The 8,765-nt window shown below is 45.3% G+C and overlaps 1 long non-coding RNA gene across 2 annotated transcripts; it reads left to right on the forward strand.

Moving 5' to 3' along the window:
- Positions 1–492: 492 nt before the first annotated feature.
- Positions 493–5,423, forward strand: LOC140419685 (uncharacterized). 2 transcript variants are annotated; one of them, XR_011945977.1, is made up of 3 exons: positions 498–663; positions 2,366–2,506; positions 4,095–5,423. It is a non-coding gene; the product is annotated as an uncharacterized lncRNA (long non-coding RNA). The 2 variants fall into 2 exon arrangements; XR_011945978.1 differs by lacking the exon at positions 2,366–2,506 and having other exon boundaries at positions 493–663.
- Positions 5,424–8,765: the final 3,342 nt, after the last annotated feature.

An 8,765-nucleotide genomic window follows, 5' to 3' on the forward strand; every position in this document is an offset into this window, starting at 1 on the left:
TTCTCCAGGCTCTTGCACCGCTCCCCCCCCCCCCCCCCAATCTCTCTAATCTCCTCCATGCCCTTCTCTATCTCTCTGTAATCTGCCCCATGCTCTCTCTGTGTCTGTAATCCCCTCCATGGTCTTTTTCCTCTCTGTCATCTCCTCCATGCTCTTATCTGTCCCAGTCTCTGCAATCATTGCCCCTATTAAAGATGCGATCTTGAACACGGGCCGGTGAGGACGTGTTCGGTTCAAATGGGAGACTAGGAAGTCCTTTTCCCAAGATTGTGCACAACATGTTCACAAAAACACTCCACACACCCGGCAGATCGACCGGTGCCTGCTTTCCGCAATTTTCCCCTTATCGATCGCTTGCACTGCGCATGCGTCAGTCACTTCCGAGCCCCGCCCCTCATTTATTCCGATTGCCTGGAGGACCAGCCGCTCCCGCTCGGTCCTCCGGCCCCGCCCATTCCTCCTATTGGCCCAGAGCCGCCGTCAATCGCTCCCCGGGCATTGTGACGTTGAACATGGACAATGCGGGCGGCGGCCAGGGGTAGACGCTTCTTTGTCAGATCCACAGGCGGAATGGAGGGAGAGGCGGAGCCGAGCGGTGGACGGGGAGGGTCCGTGAGTCCCCGATGCGGCTCTGACACCGGAATAAGAAGCTGCCGGTGCCGGGTTTGTATCTGTGCGGCGGAGGCGGCGGGGCCGCGTCTGGAATGAGAGGCCCGTGTTAAGGGCGCATGCGCGGTGCTGAACGTGTTGAACGTGCACGAGACACTAGTTAGACCTTAGCTGGAATATTGTATACAGTTCTGGGCGCATGACTTCTTCCAACTAACCAGAGGAGACCCAGGGATAGGTAATAACAGTTTAATCATAATTCAAGCATTGAGAGAACTATCATAGAGAAAGCTCTGGACCAGCACCTTCCCCTGATACTCTTTGGCTTTCCCACTTAAATGTTAATATCACATGGCTGGAGTAGGTGGGGCAGGGGGTGGGGATCAAGAACCGAATTTCAGCCTGGACACAGTCCACAAGCACGGTGACCATCTACATCTCGTCCCTGTTGGAAAAAAATCAAGCACAGTATTTATTCACAATCTAGTTATTGGACCTTTTTCTTTTCATTTTGTACCTGACACATTTATCTCCATGGTAACACAGATACTGTGCTTCCTTCCCTCATTTGTGAATAGCCAATAAAAGACTTGTTCCTCCCAATTTATCCAGATCATCATGTGGAACTTCCCAATTAGTCTTCCTTTCGTTCAGCCAGATTAGTTTGGACACAGGTTCAGGTGTTGACGAACATCCTGGGGTTTCCTCAGCCACCAGTAGTAATTATGAATATATGGAGGACATGAAAGAGCAACACTCCCCCAATCTGATCCCTAAACAAAATTAATTCTTTTGCAAGACATCAAGATGTAATGCATGTCAAATTAGAGCCACTTTGTGATAGAAAACCTCATCATGTAGGATGGGTGAGACCTTACTTGCCGTGAGGGACGTGGGAATGTCTTTGCGATGGTGTACCACTTCTGCACCATCACATCAGGGTCAGGGTCCTGAAAAGTTTTAAAATCAGGTCTAACTGGAGTCTGTCATACCGGTGCCAATGATTGTGTTTTATCTTTTGGTCAGTCTGTCTGGTTATTACCATTACCCTCTTCACTAACTCCAGCTGCTGATGTACCTTCACCGTACAAATAACAATTTGTCCTGGACTCTTATCAGCAACATATCAAATCATTCAGAGTTTGGAGTGCAGGATGAGTGATTTCCTTTCTGCTGTGCAGAAGCTGTGTGCGTTTTTTTTTTCCAGAGAAGTATGTTTTCAGTGAGGGAGTTAAACCTAATGGAGATTTCAGAATAGTTGGTAATTTTATCAGGAACGATTTCAAGGGCTGTGATTATGATGATGTCCTGGGATTTCTGGGCTAAATACTGTATTGGGTATTTAATGAGGATGCTACATCTGTTTTTGGGAATCAAATACACAGCAATCATACTAATACTCATAATACCCAGATTAATTCTCAAACCCCAGGACAGTCTTACAGTAAGGTGTCTTGAACAGGTCTATTGGACTTGGCCTCTTTCCTCTGACAGGTATGTGGGGCCCTTTCATACTGCAACATTCCAGCCAAGTGAGAATTGTAAAGTTGCAGGATATTAATGTCTTTATTTTGTCACCCCATATTTCATCTACTCTATCACATCAGGATTCTCCCTCAAGTTGACCCTTTGTTCATAATGTCACTGTGCTTTGTGCAGTCTGTCGATTGTTGAATTAACTCAATAATGTGCTGTGTGCATAACTAACGGTGAACACTTAATTGGACAATAAATTGGACAATCTATTTTTCCACAGTGGTGAATATGACTGTGAACTATCCAACTGGAAAACTGTTTCCAATAAGTTCTCGGATTACTACAGCAGATATACATTGTTCTGACTCTGCCAGTAGGGCTGTGGGATTAATTGGATAGATCTTCCAAAGAGCCAGTACAGGTATAATGTGCCGAATGACTTCAATTTGTGCAGTATTGTTCTGTAAAACAGTAAATATTCAGAATCAGGGATGGAGAAGGAAAGAGAGAGGAACCAGTGACTGCGATTGAACCCAGCCAGAATTAGACACATGAGAGGAGGGATGAGAGAGAGGAAATGGTATAAAAGCTTTAAAAACTCTGCATGGTCGCACAGGAGAACTTTGAGAAATGGAGCATAGTAGATCACCAATTCACAATTTATGACATTTTCAGATTAATTTATGTCAAATGGTAACAAAGTTATAGTGTATTAACTGTTTGAGGTTTCAATGGCAGTCATCTTATCCAATATTCCCCTTGATATGAATGTGCTCGATTCACTTCACAGGAGCCCAGTGCGCAGACGCAGAGCTCTATCTGGAGCATGCGCAGTGCCACTTGGTTCGGAGCCCTGCTAGTGCGGAAGCGGCTTTTTGGGCGGGTGGGGCGGAGGGAGGAATGGAGCCGGGAGTCGGAGTGGGGAGGGAGCGGAGGCTTTATAAACACCCGGTGCAGGTCCCACGGTCGGAATAAGAGCCGGCAGGTCCCGAGTTGCGGAGCTTTTATCCGGAATTGGGCCCAGTTCCACCGCCGCCATCTTCGATCAGTTGGGAACAGCGCATGCGCGGCCAACCTGGCATGTTTGATCAGAGAATCTCTGGAATGAGGCCATTCGGCCCATCAAGACTGCACCGACCCTGCGAAAGATCAGCCTATCCCCACCGAACCTGTGGAAGGAAACCACAGCAGCCGGAGGGGCAGCACGGTAGCCTTGTGGATAGCACAATTGCTTCACAGCTCCAGGGTCCCAGGTTCGATTCCCCGCTGGGTCACTGTCTGTGCGGAGTCTGCACATCCTCCCCGTGTGTGCGTGGGTTTCCTCTGGGTGCCCCGGTTTCCTCCCACAGTCCAAAGACGTGCAGGTTAGGTGGATTGGCCATGATAAATTGCCCTTGGTGTCCAAAATTGCCCTTAGTGTTGGGTGGGGTTACTGGGTTATGGGGATAGGGTGGAGGTGTTGACCTTGGGTAGGGTGCTCTTTCCAAGAGCCGGTGCAGACTCGATGGGCCGAATGGCCTCCTTCGGCACTGTAATTTCTATGAAACCTACGCAGAAACGGGGAGAATGTGCAAACTCCACGCAGTCACCCAAGGCCATAATTGAACCGAAGTTCCTGGCACTGTGAGACAGCAATGATAACTAGAGTCCCACCATGCCACCCAAGGGGCTTCAGGGGTATCAGTGACCAGGAGAGAAAATGTATGATTCATTGATTGAAAGGTCCAGTTTATGGGCACCCTCTTTTTAATGTAAGCCTACTTGTGATAATAAAGATTATTAGATAGAAGGGGGAAGGTGCTTCAGGGTGCATCTGCGGCCATCTGAATAACAGAAGAATAAAATCACCAGAATTAGCAGCAGGAGATGGGGGTTTGTGTGTGAGGAGTGAGCAGGGATGGAAATTTACAGCTTTTGAGGAACGAGAGAGGAAAGCATATTCCACAGCAACTAGAATTGTCTGTTCTGAACTTCTCAACTGTACTGACATTTGTAAACTCCTTTAACAGGGTATTCAAAGTGGAGGATTTGCAGTAGGAAATCTCAAACCAAACTTCACATCAAGATCTGACAGTCACTCGCTTCGTTAGGTCAGGGAAAACCATCGGCCATTTTATCATCAGGATGACTGGAAAAGCCCGAGACACGGACTGTGAGAAATGATAGAAATTTAGGGATCGTGGGAAGGGACTCACTTCCCATCTGGAATCTCATTGACGTACTCACACCGAGGAGACCGTTCACCTGCTCTGTGTGGGAAAGGATTTACTATTTCATCCAACCTGCTGACACACCAGTGAGTGCACAGCAGGGTGACACTGTTCACCTGCTCTAAAGCGATTAACTACTTCACCCAGCCTACACACACAGCAACAACTTCACACAGCCTACACAAACACCAGCGAGTGCATATTAGCTAGAGACCATTTACCTGCTCTGTGTGTGGGAAAGAATTTGGAGATTCATTCAGTCTGCTTGCACACCAGTAAATTCACACTGGGGAGATGCCATTTATTTGCTCCGAATGTGGGAAGGGATTTGCATATTCGTCCCATCTGCTCACACACTTGCGAATTCACACTGGGGAGAAGCCATTCATCTGTTCTGACTGTGGGAAGGGATTCACTCAGTTATCCAGCCTGCAAAGACACCAGCGAATTCACACTGGGGAGAGACCATTCACCTGCTCCGTGTGTTGGAAGGAATTTGGAGATCCATCCAGTCTGGTCAAACACCGGCGAATTCACACTGGTGAGAAGCTGTTTACCTGCTCCGTTTGTGGGAAGGGATTCATTGATTCAATCCACCTGCAGAGACACCAGAGTTCACACTGGGGAGAAGCCATTCACCTGCTCAGTGTGTGGGAAGGAATTCACTCAGTTATCCAACCTGCGGACACACCAGCGAGTACACACTGGGGAGAGGCCGTTCACCTGCTCAGTGTATGGGAAGAAATTTGTTAATTCATCCAACTTGCTAACACACCAGCGACTTCACACTGATGAGAAGCCGTTTATCTGCTCTGTCTGTGGGAAAGGATTCAGAAGTGCAGCCCACCTGCAGAAACACCAGCGAGTTCACAAGTCATTACAGGAGTTGGATTCTGCTGTTATTGCTACTATTAGTCACATCCAGGACTGAACCATGTTCATTTTGACAGTTGGTGAAGTGGGAGGGTCTTTCTGCACTGGCCGGTGTCCCGATTTTCATTTCTGTCGGCTGAATCTGTGAGCGAGGGCACATTTCCACTGAAATGATCCACAGAAGCAGATGTAATACATTAATTTTATCCTGAACAGTTGATGAATGTAGGAATTTATTAAATATATTGTATTATATATCTGGTGCAGTGATATTTTTAAAAATCCAGGCATATAGGCAGGTGGTGTGTCAGCAAAATATGCAATTAAGATGTTGTAAAAGTTGGATCACTGATTTAAAAAATATATATTTTGAGGACCCAATTTTTTTTTTCCAATTAAGGGGCAATTTAACATGGCCAATCCACCTAACCTGCACAGCTTTTGGGTTGTGGGGGTCAAACTAAATTGAACTTAATTGAAAAAATGAATTGGATACTCTTTATAAATTTTTTTTTTTTTAAAAGATAGCTCGGAGGGTTGTCGAATTGGATAAGATTACATGGATGGGAGTGGGGAATTTGTGACCACATGATGATTTGAAACAAAAAGAGGCTGTGGAGGTTTTGAAAAGAATGGACCTGATTTTAACTGACTCAAATTTGCAGTCAGTTGTACAGAGGTAAAATCACTGAGGTGTTAATTGAACGGACAGGCACGGTAGCACAGTTGCTTCACAGAGCCAGGGTCCCAGGTTCGATTCCTGGCTTAGGTCACTGTCTGTGCGGAGTCTGCACGTTCTCCCTGTGTCTTCGTGGGTTTTCTCCGAGTGCTCCGGTTTCCTCCCACAGTCCAAAGGTGTGCAGGTTTGGTGGATTGGCTATGCTAAATTGCCCCTGGTGTCCATAAAAGGTTGGGTGGGGTTACGGGTGGGTTTGTGTGGGGTGCTCTTTCCGGGGACCGGTGAGGACTCGATGGGACGACTGGCCTCCTGCACTGTAAATTCTATGATTCTATGATGTAGATCAGGGAGCTCAGGGGGTGATCAGTGAACGGGACTCGGTGTGAGTTGGGACAGTGGCAGCAGAGTTTCTCTTTTGTAGAAAACTGGCACAGTTCTATACATTTCCAATCACACTGCTTATGCCTAAAGTCAAGCTGACATCACAGTGTTCCTTTGGGAGTGTGGAATCCACTGATGTCATCACACTCTATTGTGGTGATGTCATAAGATGACAGGGGAGAAAGAGAGTGACCTTCAAAAGGAACTAACTTGTTTGTGAGATGTTAGAAAAGACTTAACAGTGTGTTCAACACAAAGCTGTTTTATATAAATTTTATCCAGAATATTAGCCCATGTAAATGGGTTGAAATTTATTAACATCAGCAGAAACAGACCCCAATGAAGATGGATCAGTCTTGGATGTGATTCAAAGAAAAATCCACTCACTGTAATTACTTTTAAATTTTTAACATTTAGAATCATAGAATTTACAGTGCAGAAGGAGGCCATTTGGCCCATCGAGTCCGCACCAGCCCTTGGAAAGAGCACCCCACCCTAGCTCACACCTCCACCCTATCCCCGTAACCCAACCTAAATGGACACTAACGGCAATTTTGCATGGCAAATCCACCTAGCCTGCGCATCATTTATTTCCCAAGATGGCTCCGGAGCATGGCGACTCTCTGTGAGCTCTCTCCCCCTGTCCCTTTCTTTTATCTCCTATCAGCATACTGACCTACTAAAACTATTTTCCTCTTATATAATTCCGCACTGTAACCAATCACTGTTTTGTTGATGTACCATTTGTCATTGTTCCCTGTTGATTATTCTTGTGTCTACTATGTACGTGCTGTGTACTTTCCTCGGCCACAGAAAAATACTTTTCACTGTACTTCGGTACAAGTGACAATAAATCAAATCAAAATCATATATCTACGATGGAAATTTCAGGAGGGTCAATAATATGGAATATATATTCCAGCCATTAAATTTTTCCCCCCACTATCCAGTGTTGCCATTTTGGATGCAGATGGAAAACCAGTTACATAGATGTTTGTCAGCCAAAATTGTAAATGGATAAAGTCTATACCGGACCAGTTGCCCAAAAATCTGCACTGTACAAGATCAGTATTATCTGCCTTATATTAGTATGGTATTCAAACATTTGATTAAGTTGTCAACATAACTGCTACTTTGCGATGGTTCCTTTCGTTAATTCTCCGAATGGTTCAAACCACTACTTTATTAACACTGAAATTATGGCACAAAAGAAAGAGTGTGCAATAGGTCCATATCTACCTTGTTTAGAGGCTTGAGATTTTACATATTTAAACAATAATGGGAATACTTAGATTCTGCTGGCCTGTAAGTTTTAACTAGCGCGGTATCAGTGTCTATCCTATACCCAAACTTCCTCAAGTAACAATATAAAAAGCTGACAAAAACCATCTATGGATGGCATCAAATCAATTAAAGGAGTATTTACGCATCCTGTGTTTGTAAAATTAAAAGAACATTCAGCATGGAATAGTTTTATTTCCATCTACTTGACTTCAATTTTACAAAACCAGAGAAGAACAACACCTCCAAATGCATCACTTTCATCTTTTATTTAGAAATTGCATGAGCAAATTGTTCACCATGATCAAGGTGAGAAATGGTGGTTTCATTGCTGGCTGTGCACGCTTCCATCTTTGGTTTTTGGCATAAACAATCGGCAAACATTCCCAGTCAGGTTGAGCAGATTTGATTCCGAGCACAGTTTCCTGCAATGGCCCATACTTCTCACACCGAGCAACAATCTGTACCTTATAAATAAATGTTTAAGCACATGGTTGATGCATCACTTGCTGAACCAGGATTGAAGCATAATTTTGACTTCAAGTTCTGACTTGCTGTTGGGTACGTTAAAGTAAACTTTAAAGTCTCTCAGCCAGCCAGCAAATGCTATAATCAAATTCATGACGCATCTATTTATGTTACAATCACATCCTGTTAAATCACCTAACAAAAACGGCACTGTAATGTAATCGCTGAAAGCTGCATCCTGTTGTGCTATTGACATTACTTTCACTATTTCTGATACCACTCAACCTTATTGCATGCATTAGATAGGTTAGTATCAACAATTCGCTTGACTGTCAGCAGACTGGATAACGTGTGAATCTCTTCCCACTCATGGGGCAGGTAAATGACCTCTCCCCAGTGTGAATTCGCTCGTGTGTCAGCAAGCTGGATGACTGTGAATCTCTTCCCACACTGGCAGCAGGTGAACGGCCTCTCCCCAGTATGAACTCGCTTGTGTGTCAGCAGGCTGGATGACTGAGTGAATGTCTTCCCACACTGGGAGCATGTGAGCAGCCTCTTCCCAGTGTGAGTTTGCTGGTGTACAGTGAGGTCAGATGATGTCTTGAACCCAGTCCCACAGTAAGAGCACCTGCTCATAAAACCATCCCTTGCAGGTTCCACTCCAAGGGACGCACTGTCTGAACTTGTCTGACATCCAGTTCTGGAGGAGCAGAAATTTCCTCTTTAAATATTAAGATTCCGTCCCCTCTGCAAATTCCACTCCCTCGCCACGAACTCCAGCCTTGTCC

The sequence above is a fragment of the Scyliorhinus torazame genome, chromosome 5, assembly GCF_047496885.1.
Source record: "Scyliorhinus torazame isolate Kashiwa2021f chromosome 5, sScyTor2.1, whole genome shotgun sequence".
In the NCBI taxonomy this organism is placed as follows: Eukaryota; Metazoa; Chordata; class Chondrichthyes; order Carcharhiniformes; family Scyliorhinidae; genus Scyliorhinus; species Scyliorhinus torazame.